General features: G+C 44.6%; 1 pseudogene; it reads right to left on the reverse strand.

Moving 5' to 3' along the window:
- The window catches only part of LOC144953344 (uncharacterized), a 201,380-nt pseudogene that overhangs the window by 31,190 nt on the left and 153,363 nt on the right, over positions 1 to 16,827 (reverse strand).

A 16,827-nucleotide genomic window follows, 5' to 3' on the forward strand; every position in this document is an offset into this window, starting at 1 on the left:
CAGCACCCATTTTTTACATAAATATACGTAATATTAGCGTAACTACCATTCGCACACTTGCATACACAGCACACTCACACAGCGCAGGGTCTGTGCCCACAGTGCACTGCACCACTGCGGCGCAGACCTTGCCAGACGTATGCTTTCGCTCTCTTTGCCAGCGGGAGTATTTATTTATATCGAATCAAAGTGAGCAGCAACATCACATTTCGAGGGCGACGCAGCTACTTCTGATTCTGCTGCTTCCGCTGCTCAGATATTTGTTGCCAGGCCCTGCTCTCGCGGGACCCCACACGTCTTTGGAAATGATTGAGATGATGATGTCTGAGCTGATAATAATTTAATAAAGAGTACTTTGTTTGTGTGTAGGTCTGTGTCATCGGGGATCAGCGAATACTGCTTATGAATGAACTCACACACCTTTATGACTGACATTGTACTAGTTTTGGTTGATCGAGACGAACAAGGCACGTGCCATTTTCAGACGAATTGATATTAACAATATTGTCCTTAAATATGATGCTAACACTGGATTAAGGTTAACACTGGATTAAACATGCACATTTTAAACCCCTGCCTCGCATTTATGACTAACGATTCGCATTTGCACATAACATATATTCAAGCACAGTAAAATGCGCATACGAACATATTGTTACTAGAATAATTTTAATGCGATTCTAACCCTGCAAACCCCCACAGTTCGCATATCTGTCCCCCGATTCGATTGAACGTATACTTTACAAACATATGAGCGATTAAAATGCTTGTAATGACATTCTCATACCGTAACTCCGTTTATGGTGGAATCTATTATAAAAAAATTTTTAAAGTCGTTTAATGTTTAGTGTTATTGTTCATAGTGTTATCAGTTTACATGTTATAGAGTACAGGTGATCCCCATAAAAACTTCGGGTTTCGGGACCAGAACGTTGTGAAACGATTTACAACGAGGAACTTTCCCTGCCAGAGCGCAAGCCGCTAATTAAAAGAACACGGGGCGGCGGGAACACGTGCTTCCATGGGCGGTCGTAGACAGGTTGTATTGCCCACAGGTGACACCGGGTACGTCCACCAAGTTGCTCCGCCCATGGCGGGGTCTTGTTGAAGTCATAGAGGTGAAATGGCCGCAGTGTGTACCCATGTAGTTATGTCCGTCCCCACCCAGACAGCTCATCCCCATGTCCTGTACAGCCCAAGTCTGGTGTGTCCGACGTGGTGGGGCACTCGGCAACGGAAACCGTACGCCCACTGCTCATTACACCACTTCGGCAAGTAATCCGATAACATTACAAACCACCACTGTGCACGTCATTAAACTCACAAAAACTGTAAAACTAAAATGGTCAAAATTATACACAAAAGTACTCGATACGGCTTAATAGGTATAACCACGTAACATAATATTTTTTTTCAGTCACTCCGAGCTCTCTGGTTGACTCTCAAGCCACTCCATTACATCCAGCCATCTCTCGGGATCCAACTGCATGGGATCGAAGGTGGAAACATCTTGAGGATTCATTCCAGCACCTTGAATTTCAGCTTTTGATTTCAGTTTCCTATCATTGTGGACCTTCTGATGTCTGTTCATGTTTGATGAGCGTGCAAATGTCTTCCCACACACAGGGCACAGGAATGGCTTCTCGCCCGTGTGTGTTCTCTGATGAGTTTGAAGAGTTGACGAGTGTGCAAATGCCTTCCCACACACAGAGCACAAGAATGGCTTCTCGCCCGTGTGTGTTCTCTGATGGTTTTGAAGAGTTGATGATTGTGCAAATATCTTCCCACACACAGGGCACAGGAATGGCTTCTCGCCCGTGTGTGTTTTCTCATGATCTTGAAGATTTGATGCCAGTGCAAATGCCTTCCCACACACAGAGCACAGGAACGGCTTCTCGCCCGTGTGTGTTCTCTGGTGTCTCTGAAGATGTGATGACCGTGCAAATGTCTTCAAACACACAGGGCACAGGAACGGCTTCTCGCCCGTGTGTGTTCTCTGGTGTCTCTGAAGATGTGATGGCCGTGGAAATGACTTCCCACACACAGAGCAATTGAATGGCTTCTTGCCTCCGTGTGCGTGGGGCTGTGTAGAGCCTCTCTGCTCCATGTGAGCGTAGTAACAGCAGCGGTGTTATTGAGTCAAAAGTACGCTATCGGCCGCAAGGATGTTTAACGTTGAGTTTTGGATTTTGTTAACTGCTAAAACAAGAACGACACTCGCGTCTAACCGAGACGCAAAAAAATCCCGCTAATTTGACGACGAACACGTTTAAGAGTTTATCCGCGAAAATAGACACCTACTTGGAGATTCACGGTATATCGATGTCTGGAACCCGTCTGAAGATGTCGCCACGAACTCTCCCGACGCAAAGTCGCCTAACTGTCGACACAGCAATTGTGCTCGCCAGGCTGCGTTGTCTCGCGGTTGAAGGGCGATCAGCAGAGCGACGAGTCGAGCGTCCAACCTCATCAAGTTCCCTCTCGAAATGGCATTGAGCTCTGCTTCTGAGCCGCCTTATAACTCCCCCCCTAGAATCCAATCCTTTGTCTTTCAGGATATTTGCATTCGATTGTTAATTTTGGAAGGTACAATCCGCATGTATATTAACATACCGAAGGGTAATGTGCCCTTTGTGCTTCATGCATGAATATGTAAGTGCATCTCAGTGTGTAATTATGCGCTTATTTTGAATAAATGGAAAAACACCATGCCCTCCATTGTCCTCGATTTAAAGTGAATGCAGCCCAGTGGCGTTGCCAAAAATCGCCGAGCTTCGGAAGTGAGCACGTACAGACGCGTAGTGACCACACTTGCAACACAATCACTCTAACATCAGTAACCAAAATCCGATCTGGTACGTGGTCTCCGCTTGGGCTGGTTTGTATCCGTCATCACTCAGGAGACAAACAGCGAGGCATGGTTTGGCCAGCCACCACCTCGTTTGCCAAAGCGACTTTAATAGCTGCTCTCAAACAACACTATCACCAATGGTGGTTTACAGGCTATGCTGTTAAGCGGACAATCAGTCGTTTTTGCAAGGCGTACGGGAAAATACACACCTCTGTTATCCCATAAACATAATACACAGCATCGGTAAGGCTGCCTTGTTGGGGAGATGTAGTTTGGGTAAGGTGCTGTCACTGGAGTTAGGCGATGTGACTGGGTTATCACACGGATTCCAAAAAGCAGCTTAGACGATACGATCCACTGCGCTCCATGTCCCCACATAAACGACGACATTCTGAGTTTTTAAATAGTGGAATATATATTTGTAAATACGTGTTTTAAATAATGTTTATTATATTTATGTTACAATGTGTGATTGTTATACTCTTTATTTGTGTATACTGTATATACTTATATGGCTATTCGATTCCATTGATACGACACATGCATCCAACAGTGGAAAGTGTGATTCTAACATGTGAGAGTTTACAATGTCAGAGTTGATCAAATGCGACGATCAAGAGCGTCAATTTTGATCGACGCAGAAGCAAATACAGCAGCAGCAACATCACATTTCGAGGGCGACGCAGCTACTTCTGATTCTGCTGCTTCCGCTGCTCAGATATTTGTTGCCAGGCCCTGCTCTTGCGGGACCCCACACGTCTTTGGAAATGATTGAGATGAAGATGTCTGAGCTGATAATTAATTTAATAAAGAGTACTTTGTTTGTGTGTAGGTCTGTGTCATCGGGGATCAAGCGAACACTGCTTATGAATGAACTCGAACACCTTTATGACCGACATTCTACTAATTTTCGTTATGAATGAACTCGCACACCAGCATGCCGTCCATGGAGACGTGATCAACGTCAATACATAATAATCGTAATAAGCCGGATAAACCGAAAAGTACCCATTGTACCCATCAAACAGTCAGCTGGGTTGCCCCATGGGGGTATTGACCCATGGGCGAAACTGTAGGGGGCGCTACGCAACTGGCCGTGCTCCCGGCAGGTGAAGCTGCCAGCTCAGTCCGCTAAGACTCACTGTATAGCGACCCCTGCCTACTCGTAAGGTAAAGTTGTTTGGGCTGTTTTTATATATAGTATAAATTGATTATCTTTCATTTAATTTTATTTTTATTTTCTTGTTTTATTTAATTTAAATTTATGAATGATGCCCTGACTGGTGAGCATTTTCAATTTCGTTGTACTGGTGACAATGACAATAAACGATTATCTATCTATTATCTATTATCTAATCGCAGCACCCAGCACCCATTTTTTACATAAATATACGTAATATTAGCGTAACTACCATTCGCACACTTGCATACACAGCACACTCACACAGCGCAGGGTCTGTGCCCACAGTGCACTGCACCACTGCGGCGCAGACCTTGCCAGACGTATGCTTTCGCTCTCTTTGCCGGCGGTAGTATTTATTTATATCGAATCAAAGTGATCTTTCGCTTTTTGCCAGCTGTTTTATTTTTATCGAATCAGAGTGAGCTGTCAGGGCGGGGCCGTAAATAAATAAATAAACGTCCAGATACGCACGCAGACGACCAAACCAGCGTAGTTGTTTAAGATGCATTATTCTAATCATTTTAATCCGATCCTAATCCTAAAACATCTTGGCTGTCTCCCCCATCAACATGTGGTCCTAGAGGGGAAAGGTCCCCGTTATAAATAGTTTATCAACCTTCCGGTCCCTCGAAGTATACCGGAGATCACTTGTACTCTAAAACATGTAAACTGTAACACTCTAAAGATTACACTCAACATTAGACGACTATAAAATAGTTTTTTTAATACGTCATTTATAACACCATAAGCGATATCCGCGATGTCTACCGCAGACATCGTTTCGGGCGCTTGTGTTGCCTCCGAAACGTCGTGATTTATTTTGCTTTAATTCTACCTACGTTACTTTATCGAAAGAACCAAATAGTATTAATTCCTGCAGCCGTGAAAGCTTCAAAACAATGTTTAAATATCATTACAATTATTAGAATCACAATGTGATCGTATTAGAATCACACTTTGCGCATGTATGTGTAATGTACGTGCAAGCGAACTGTGCTTGTATGTATGTAATATGGCCTTTGGATATGCGAACAGGAGGTCGTATATGGGGGGGGGGTGCAGGATTAGGATCGGATTAAAATGATTAGAATAACACTATGGTGGTATTAGAATTACACTGAGCTAGAATGTACGTTATATGTAGATGCACATCGGGAGTCGAGAATGCAAAATTTGAGGTGCGCGGTTTTGATCGCATTAAAATTATTATAATAACAACGTGGTCCTATTAGAATCACGCTATCTACTGCTGCTGATGTTCGGGTGGCGGCCTTCGATTGGGGCTCAGATCTTCCTTTACTCGCCTGGTTGGTGCCACGGGACGCAGCGTCTCATCCGACAGGCGTTGTAGCAGCTGGGTGATGGCACCCGTGAGTTTGTCAACTTTCTCTTCAAGTTGAGGCCGTCTCGCTCGTGTTTACTTTGTTTAATCATAACTGTGTGTAGGTTAGTGCCATCGGGGCTTAGTGAATACTACTCATGAATGAACTCATACTTCTTTCGGATATGAATTGAAATAATGTTGGTAGAACAAGTCGCCTGCCTTTTCAAGACGAAATTGTTATCTTCAAGTGCGTTCGTAAATATACTGCTAAAATACACAGCATAGGCAAGGCTGCTTTGTTGGGGAGATGTAGTTTGGGTAAGGCGCTGTGACCGGTTGATGACACGGATTCTGAGTTAAACACTCGCTGCTTTGCCCCGTCGACAGCAGCGAAGGCTGTCATATACCGCCCCATTTACGAGTTGGCTGTATGATGTGTATAGTTGAAGGTGCTAGGTGTTGTCTTCTTCTAACAGCAACGAACGTGCGTGTGTTGTCTGTTTTTACGATTTGTCCATTGATGTTGTTTTTTATTGCGGCGTTTTTTTGTTGAGTTCTGTCACTTGAGTGTTGCAGTTTGTTTAAGAATTCGTCACGTGAGCGTGGTGTTATGCTTGTGGGAATTTCTCTTTGTCACAATTTGTGATTGTTATAATAATTGTAACGATTCATAATCTCATGAGTTTATAATGGGTTTGTGCGTGTATTTATATAAATAAATTCCGTCTTTTGTTATTCGATGAAATCTAGCAGTGAAAATCGTGATTGTAATATGACCATGTTGTAATTGTAATAATTTGTATACGATCCTTGCACGTACACTATACATACATATTAGCGATTCGTATACGACCACACTGTGATTCTAATGCTTCTAATAATATTATAATACCTTATCTCCGATTATATGGTTGTAAATTAAAACACTAGTTTATAATCGTTTCATGTTTAGTGTTATCGTTTATAGTATTACAGTTTACATGTTATAGAGTACAGTTTAACCCCGACATACTTCGGGATTAGTGACTGGTACGTTGATGAACGATTAACTACGGGGACCTTTCACCTCAAGGAACACGTGTTAATCGTGTAGACAGCCAAGATGCTGCCGGTTAAGGGCACGCTTGTGTGACGGAGATCCTACACCTGGAATTATGTGAACATGTTTTTGCTAGGAACATTATAAAATAAAGACCGGACAAACATTTGTTAAAAATACGTTTTTATTCATCTGCAATATTTTTTACGTCAAAACTCGAAGGGAATATTTATTACGTCCTATGCTCCAGTACAATGCAAACCATTTCCGTTCCAGGAATACCAAAGCGTTAAAGTATCATTCCCCATGATTTCCTTATTAGTTCACATTTGTTCACTGTGCGTCTATGTTGAAGTCAAGGCCATATATCCAACGAACGCGTCATCAATGTACATCCTGAAATCGTATATCTAAAGTCGATTAATACCAACCAAAAAAAGCCATATACTTGAAAAAAAACGTTAAAAATGTTGAGTAAAGATGTACCTACAGACTCATTCCAACTTTAGCTCAACAGGAACACTTAACGACTACAATTGAACCCTCTCACAACCAGTGCTCATCACACCACTTCGGCAAGTAATCCAATAACATTACAAACCACCACTGTGCACGTCATTAAACTCTCACAAAAACTGTAAAACTAAAATGGTCAAAATTATAACCAAAAAGTACTCGATACGGATTAATAGGTATAACCACATGACTTTCCCATCATTGTGGACCTTCTGATGCCTGTTGATGTGTGACTTGTGTGCAAATGTCTTCCCACACACAGAGCACAGGAACGGCTTCTCGACTGTGTGTGTTTTCTTGTGACTCTGAAGATGTGATGAGTGTGCAAATGTTTTCCCACACACAGAGCACAGGAATGGCTTCTCACCCGTGTGTGTTCTCTGGTGTCTCTTAAGACTTGATGACCATGAAAATGCCTTCTCACACACAGAGCAATTGAATGGCTTCTTGCCTCCGTGTGCGTGGGGCTGTGTAGAGCCGCTCTGCTCCATGTGAGCGTAGTAACAGCAGCGGTGTTATCGAGTCAAAAGTACGCTATCGGCCGCAAGGATGTTTAGCGTCGAGTTTTGGATTTTGTTAACTGCTAAAACAAGAACGACACTCGCGTCTAACCGAGTCGCAAAAAAATCCCGTAAATTTGACGACGGTCACGTTAAAGATTTTATCCGCGAAATAGATACTTACTTGGAGATTCACGATATATAAACCCGTCTGAAGATGTCGCCACGAACTCTCCGAACGAAGTCGCCTAACTGTCGACACAGCAATTCTGCTCGCCAGGCTGCGTTGTCTCGCGGTTGAAGGGCGATCAGCAGAGCGACGAGTCGAGCGTCCAACCTCATCAAGTTCTTTCTCGAAATGGCATTGAGCTCTGCTTCTGAGCCGCCTTATAACTCCCCCCCTAGGATCCAATCCTTTGTCTTTCAGGATATTTGCATTCGATTGTTAATTTTGGAAGGCACAATCCGCATGTCTATTAACATACCGAAGGGTAATGTGCCCATTGTGCTTCATGCATGAATATGTAAGTGCATCTCAGTGTGTAATTTTGCGCTTATTTTGAATTAATGGAAAAAACTTTGTCCTCGATTTAAAGTGAATGCAGAGAAATTAGCATGTAACTTTAGAAAAGGAAGAGAGCGGCCTTCTCGACGAGGGAGTGAAACCCAATAGGTTGTAGTTCATAGGTTATAATATTATGTTTCACTATGATACAGCTTAACATGTGAGAGTCTATAATATCAGAGTTGATCAAACGCGACGATCAAGGGCATCAATCGGGTGAGTTTGATCGGAGGCTTTAATCAAAGGCGTCATCCCATCACGGAACACCACTTCCCTGCCTATATCACAGCAACAGAAGCAACAACAGCAGCAACAACAACAGCAGCAACATCACATTTCGAGGGCAACGCAGCTACTTCCGATTCTGCCGCCCAGATGTTTGTAGTCGGGACCTGCTCTCGCAGGACCCTGTGGGGGCCGTTGGCCCCCGGGGTCTCTCCCGCCATCATCCCCTATTCCGTTTATGTTACCCCACCTCCCTAATACCCGCTAGGGTTTCGCCGGCCTTCGAACGCGACGCTCCTACCCATACGGCTTCACGCAGCGCTCCCACGCTGCAAGCATACGTGCGCACGGCATCATCAATCAAACGCCATACTCCCCCTCTTTACGCCGCTACGTACAGCTCTCGCACGCTGCGAGCGTGCGCTCGCAGCGTGCGCTCGTCTACAGCCCTGTGCGGCACTCGCCTCCACGTCGAATAACCACGTTACCAATGCGCACCCGTATCCGACACGTAGCGAACGTACGCGCACTCCCGCACACAGCTCCCCGCGGCACCCACTCACCACGGAGCACTCACGTTGTGATCGCACACCTGTATCATACACGTAGCGAACGTACGCGCACTCACGCACACGCCATGTCCCTCTCTGAGGGACATGGCGAACTGGCTGGTTATCTCCCACACGTACACCAGCACCAAAACGAACGCGGTGGCGTGCACGCGCGCGCCGCTGCATGCGAATGTGCTAAGCAGAGGTCGGCGCTATCTTCTTGGTTCTTTCGGTAAAGTCATCACGTAGAAGGGAAGTAATAAAATAATAAAAATAACCCCTTACCCATTGTTCTCCCGTGCCCTGAAGTTTGCGTCTTAGGGTCTGGTCTTTACGCCTAATATTCCACCCTCCGTCCTCCCAACCGTGTTGTGTGTAACTCATTGCGGTTGGCCCAGGGCACCTTTTCTTTTGCGCCCATACAATTTTAAGCCAATTTAGGGGCACCAGAATGTAACCTGTTCTGTGGGGGTCGGCCAATCTCCTGGCACCGGGAAACCGTGGGACTCTCCCACCTTGGGGCCTCTCGGATTAAAACCCGATGTGCCAGGCAACCCCCGGCCAGGACACTACGTGTGTGCGCTGCGTGCGGGTCGTGTGTTTAGTGCGGGGGCCGGGAGGGAGTCGCGACGCTTGCGGAGTTGCTCCGCAGTAGTGGCACCACAGGTGGTTAGTCCGTGTTGTGAGCTGGATATGGCGGTGGGGAATCATCCAGTGGGGAGCTGTCTTCTCGTATGGAGGAGGTGAAATCTGCAGACACACAGACAAAGGCAAAGCTCCCCAGCTAGCCTCTAGCAGGGATATAGGGGGAAGTGCTGTTACACACAGACAATGCAAAGCTCCCCCAGGTAGCCTCTAGCAGGATGTAGGGGCAAGTGCTGTTACACACAGACAAAGACAAACCTCCCTCAGGTAGCCTCTAGCAGGGTATAGGGGCAAGTGCTGTTACACACAGACAAAGGCAAAGCTCCACCAGGTAGCCTCTAGCAGGATGTAGGGGCAAGTGCTGTTACATACAGACACATACAAAGCTTCCCCGTGTAGCCTCTAGCAGGCTGTAGGGGAAAGTGCTGTCAGTAGTAGCGAGTAGCAGCACACGCACCTCATTGACTGACTCACTCACTCACCCACCCACTCACTCACCCACCGACTCACTTACTAACTCACTCACCCACCCACCCCGACTGACTCAACAGCTGGTGCTCAGATTATCCACTCACTCACTCACTCACCCACCCACCCACTTAACCACCCCCCACACACTCACCCAACCACCCACCCACTCACCCACTCACCCACCCACTCACCCAACCACCCACTCACCCACCCACTCACTCATCCACCCATTCACCCAGGACATGGTCGTATTAGCATTTTATTGTGCTTGAATGTATGTTATGTGCAAATGCGCATCATTAGTCGTAAATGCGAGGGAGGGGTTAAGAGGTGCACGTTTAATCCAGTGTTAACATTTATTTTAGCATCATATTTAAGGACACTGTTGTTGATAAGAATTCGTCTGGACGTGGCACGTGCCTTGTTCTACTCGATCAACCAAATTTAGTACAATGTTGGTCATACAGGAGTGTGATTTCATTCATGAGTAGTATTCACAGAGCCCCTATGACACTAACCTACCTAAAGTTAAGGTTAAAAAAGTAATCTTGAGTGACTTAATTCTCAGCTCAGACATGATCATCGCAATTATTTCCAAAGACGTGTGGGGTCCTGCGAGAGCAGGTCCCGACTACAAACAGCTGGGCAGCAGAATCGGAAGTAGCTGCGTCGCCCTCGAAATGTGATGTTGCTGCTGTTGTTGTCGCTGCTGTTGTTGCTGTTGTAGTTGCTTCTGTTGCTGTGATGAACGCAGGGAGGTGGTGTTCCGTGATGGGATGACGCCTTTGATCGTCGCATTTGATCAACTCTGATATTGTATACTCTCACATGTTAAGCTCTATCATAGTGAAATATAATATTATAACCTATGAACTAGAACCTATCCATTGTAACGCTGTAAAAAAATATTACCTATTGGGTTTCACTCCCTCGTCGAGAAGGCCGCTCTCTTCCTTTTCTAAAGTTACACGCTAACTTCTCTGCATTCACTTTAAATCGAGGACAAAGTTTTTCCATTTATTCAAAATAAGCGCACAATTACACACTGAGATGCACTTACATATTCACGCACGAAGCACAATGGGCACATTACCCTTCGGTATGTTAATAGACATGCGGATTATACCTTACAAAATTAACAATCGAATGCAAATATCCTGAAAGACAAAGGATTGGATCCTAGGGGGGGAGTTATAAGGCGGCTCAGAAGCAGAGCTCATTGCCATTTCGAGAGGGAACTTGATGAGGTTGGACGCTCGACTCGTCGCTCTGCTGATCGCCCTTCAACCGCGAGACAACGCAGCCTGGCGAGCACAATTGCTGTGTCGACAGTTAGGCGACTTTGCGTCGGGAGAGTTCGTGGCGACATCTTCAGACGTGTTCCAGACATCGATATACCGTGAATCTCCAAGTAAGTGTCTATTTTCGCGGATAAACTCTTAAACGTGCTCGTCGTCAAATTTGCGGGATTTTTTTGCGTCTCGGTTAGACGCGAGTGTCGTTCTTATTTTAGCAGTTAACAAAATCCAAAACTCAACGCTAAACATCCTTGCGGCCGATTTTTGACTCGATAACACCACTGCTGTTACTACGCATCTAATGGAGCAGAGACGCTCTCCACAGCCCCACGCACACGGAGGCAAGAAGCCATTCCTGTGCCCTGTGTGTGGGAAGGCATTTGCACAGTCATCACATCTTCAGAGTCATCAGAGAACACATACGGGCGAGAAGCCATTCCTGTGCCCTGTGTGTGGGAAGACATTTGCACACTCATCAACTCTTCAAACTCATCAGAGTACACACACGGGCGAAAAGCCATTCCTGTGCCCTGTGTGTGGGAAGGCATTTTCACAGTCGTCAACTCTTAACAGGCATCAGAAGGTCCACAATGATAGGAAACTGAAATCAAAAGCTGAAATTCAAGGTGCTGCAATGAGTCCTGAAGAAGTTTCCACCTTCGATCCCATGCAGTTGGATCCCGAGAGATGGCTGGATGTAATGGAGTGGCTCGGGGATCAAACCGAGAGCTCGGGGTGATATATGATGTCATGTGGTTATACCTATGAAGCCGTATCGATAACTTTTGTGTGTAATTTTGACCATTTTAGTTTCACAGTTTTTGTGATAGTTTACTGACGTGCACAGTGGTGGTTTGTAATGTTATCGGATTACGTGCCGAAGTGGTGTGATGAGCACTGGTTGTGAGAGGGTTCAATTGTAGTCGTTAAGTGTTCCTGTTGAGCTAAAGTTGGAATGCGTTTGTAGGTACATCTTTACTCAACATTTTAGATAGCTGATTTCAGGATGTACATTGATGAGGCGTTCGTTGGATATATGGCATTGACTTCAACAAACGTGATGAACTAATGCGATGCAAGGGCATGGTGGATGGTGGAGCGCATATGGATGGTGCGTTACGAATAATTATTAAACAAAACAAACCGCTGGAAGAAGCCTCGCTCTTTCAGATTCCGTACCAGCTTCGTCATATTCCATGCCAGCAGATACGAAGGCTCTCTGGGATAAATTCTACGACGAATTGGCTCGCGATTACGAGAACCAGTACCGCCAGCTGACCAACAAAGAAGATATGCTAAATCTTCTTGGTTATGTCGCTAAAGTCACGTACAAGGGCAGCTATACAATAAAAAAAAATTAAACATAATAAAATAATTCTCACGACGTTTCGGCCACAACGCAAGCCGCCGTCCTCAGGTGAAAACCAGGTCTGTCGAGGCGACAGCGTCTGAATGAAACAGCACACGTGCTTGGAGCATATAGATAAGCTGGGTTGGAAGGGGGGGAAAGGGCGCCTTGACAAGAGCAATTTAGCATATTTATGGGAAATGCAGGTATGTGATTAGTACTACTTATGCCCGTGCATTATGCAGGATTAGCAGCATCAAAGGGAGGGGATATGGGAAATGCAGGTATGTGATTAGTACTACTTATACCCGTGCATTATGCAGGATAAGCAGTATCAAAGAAAATAAAAGAAATGGTAAAGTTCAAGATCCTTCACAGCCTCCACGAGTTCCTCACGGCAGGTGGGATGGCTCTGTCGGACTTTGACGACCTACCGCAGCTTTCCGAGTACCCACACTTGGTCTTGGACTCGCTGCTTGAGAACAACCATATCCGCCGCGAATTGGACACGAAGGACTTCCCATTTCGACTTCGGCGCAAACAGTTCCCCATTGTCCCAGCATTCGCGATGACCATCAACAAGGCGCAAGGGCAAACTGTTCACAACCTGGGATTATATCTACTAACGCCATGCTTCTCGCACGGCCAACTGTACGTGGCACTATCGCGAGTAACGGCAAGATCCAACATCACGATGCTTATTGAATGACCTGACGACGAGGAGGAAGACGGAGTGTACACGAAGAATATCGTGTATCGCCAGATATTTGAATAAGTTGCATTCTATATTTGAATAAGTTGCATTCTTTAATATTGTCGATTGAGCATCTCATAAAAATGCATATAACCTCACAAAAATAAACATAAAGCAATCACCAAAACATGTCTATTGTGTCCAGCCACTTTCAACTCCCCACCAACCAAGCACATACACACCGCCCGCGAAGCGGGCGGCGACTGCTAGTTGCTTAATGGTGGCAAGCAATCATCTGACAAATTTGTTTTTACGGGTTAATTTTTGAAATCCTTTATATTAAGTTCACTTGCTTGCTTGCACGCTTACGACCGTGCAAATCTTTCAGTCGGTCTTTAACCCACTTCCCGTGATCCAATCGAGCTGACATTTTGCACACAGACTCGTTGTGCGTGACAATTTATTTTCGTGAATTTTTTTCTTCCAAAATTGTACACTTTTTAGGAAAAAATAAATTATATTTAATTACCAATTGCTTAATGGTGGCAGGCAATCATCTGACCCATAGGTGGCAGCCATCTCAAGCCAAAGGACGAGAGGACTCTAGCCGCCACGCATATAAAGAATTTATAGTGAAAAACTTTGTTTTCACGGGTTAATTTTTACAGCGTTACAATGGATAGGTTGTAGTTCATAGGTTATAATATAATGTTTCACTATGATAGAGCTTAAGATGTGAGAGTCTACAATATCAGAGTTGATCAAATGCGACGATCATGGGCGTCAATCGGATGAGTTTGATCAGAGGCTTTAATCAAAGGCGTCATCCCATCACGGAACACCACCTCCCTGCGTATATCACAGCAACAGAAGCAACTACAGCAGCAACAACAGCAGCGACAACAACAGCAGCTACATCACATTTCAAGGGCGACGCAGCTACTTCCGATTCTGCTGCCCAGCTGTTTGTAGTCGGGACCTGCTCTCGCAGGAAACCACCCGTCTTTGGAAATGATTGCGATGATCATGTCTGAGCTGAGAATTAAGTCACTCAAGATTACTTTGTTTAACCATAACTTTAGGTAGGTTAGTGTCATCGGGGCTGTGTGAATACTACTCATGAATGAAATCACACTCCTGTGTGACCGACATTGTACTAATTTTGGTTGATCGAGTATAACAAGGCACGTGCCATGTCCAGACGAATTCTTAAATATGATGCTAAAATAAATATTAACACTGGACTAAACGTGCACCTCTTAACCCCTCCCTCGCATTTACAACTAACGATTTGCATTTGCACGTAACAAACATTCAAGCACAGTAAAATGCTAATACTACCATATTTTTTTTCTAAAATTTGAATGCGATTCTTGCCCTGTACCCCCCACAGTTCACATATCCGACCCCCGGCTCGATTGAACAGATAATTTACATACATATGTGTAGAGTGAGATTTTAATACTTCTAATGAGATTTAAATACAGTACCTCCGTTTACAGTGCTATAAATTATAAAACCAGTTGATATTTTTTTGTCGTTTAATGTTTAGTGTTATTTTTCATAGTGTGATCAATTTACGTGTTTTTAAGTGCAGGTGATTCCCGGTATACTTCGGTATTCTGGACCTGAATGTTGCGAAACGATTCATAACGAGGACCTTTCCCCACCAGAGCGCAATCCGCCAATGAAAAGAACACGGGCCGGCGGGAGCACGTGCTTCCATGGGCAGTGGGGGACAGGGCATGGTTGTATTGCCTACAGGTGCCACCAGGAAAATCCCCCAAGTTGCTCCGCCCATGGCGGGGTCAGGTAGAGGTCACAGAGGTGGGTGATGTAAACTCAGAGACAAGTGGTGACAACAAGATAGAGAGAGTTCGAGAAGGGAAGGCGAGACCAAGTGTGGGCGGAGGTTCACGCCGAGAATGAGAGAGGGGGAGGAACGAGGTTTGGGGCTGTGTTGGCTGGTTGCTGTCTCGTCGTCGTCGTTGCTATATCGTGACGCCTGGGGTCTGAAACCGCGTTAAAAGGCTAAACAAAAGAACCCTCTGCAGTCTGAGTACGGAGTCATTACAATTGTAATGATTCATTATTTCACGTGCTAATATTGGGTTTGTGCGATTATTTTACATATTCATACTGAATATTGTTATTTGATGCCATTGAGATGGAACATTCATCCAATAGTGGACAGCTTGATCCGAATACCACGAAAGTGTTATTCAAATAATTGTAATCCCATCCTGATCCTGCACCTTTCATTTCACATATCCCGCCCTTGGTTCGCACGTCCATATTACATACATGCATTTTACATGCATACATGTTACATACAGACATATTACATTCATGCATATTACATACAGACATGTTACATACTCACGAGCATAGTGTGATTCTTAGAGGACCACGGTGTAAAGCTAAGAATTCGAATGAGTTAATCTTCTTGGTTCTTTCGGTAAAGTCTTTCTACGTGACTTTACCGAAAGAACCAAGAAGATGAAGCCCTGCAGTCACAAAAGCTTTAAATCGAAATTTGAATGAGATTCTAATATCACACTTCAATCTTAATTATATAGCGTTAAAATGTATCGCTCATAGCTTATATTGTTAGAGTTCACAACATTATAGTTTACTATAACACTAGTCTGTAGTGTTATTTTAAAGCTGGGATGACCGACGAATGTTTACTTTGTTTAATCATAACTGTGTGTAGGTTAGTGCCATCGGGGCTTAGTGAATACTACTCATTAATGAACTCATACTTCTTTCGTATAGAAATTGAAATCGTGTTGGTAGAATAAGTCGCCTGCCTTTTCTAGACGAATTGTTATCTTCAAGTGCGTCCGTAAATATACTGCAAAAATATACAGCATAGTGAAGGTTGCCTTGTTGGGGAGATGTAGTTTGGCTAATGCGCTGTGACCGGGTGATGACACGGATTCTGAAACAATGGAGTTAAACACTCGCTGCTTGGCCCCGTCGACAGCAGCGAAGGCTGTCATATACCGCCCCATTTACGAGTTGGCTCTTTGGGGCTGTATGTGTATAGTTGAAGGTGCTAGGTGTTGTCTTCTTCTAACAGCTACTAACGTGCGTGTGTTGTCTGTTTTTAGGATTTGTCCATTGATGTTTTTTTTATTGCGGCGTTTTTTTGTTGAGTTCTGTCACTTGAGTGTTGCAGTTTGTTTAAGAATTCGTCACGTGAGCGTGGTGTTTTGCATGTGGGAATTTCGCTTTGTCACAATTTGTGATTGTTATAATAATTGTAACGATTCATAATCTCATGAGTTTATAATGGGTTTGTGCGTGATTCTTATACGGCCACGCTGTGATTCTAATGATATTATAATACCTTACCTCCGTTTATATGGTTATAAATTAAACACTGGTTTATAATCGTTTAATGGTTAGTGTTATCGTTTTTAGTATTACAGTTTACATGTTATAGAGTACAGTTTATCCCCGACATACTTAGGGATTAGGGACTGGTACGTTGATGAACGATTAACTACGGGGACCTTTTCCCTCAAGGAACACGTGTTAATCGGGTAGACAGCCAAGATGCTGCCGGTTAAGGGCAGATGTGTGACGAAGATCCTCCACCTGAAACTCGC

Source organism: Lampetra fluviatilis, chromosome 74 (assembly GCF_964198595.1).
Source record: "Lampetra fluviatilis chromosome 74, kcLamFluv1.1, whole genome shotgun sequence".
Classification (NCBI taxonomy): domain Eukaryota; kingdom Metazoa; phylum Chordata; class Hyperoartia; order Petromyzontiformes; family Petromyzontidae; genus Lampetra; species Lampetra fluviatilis.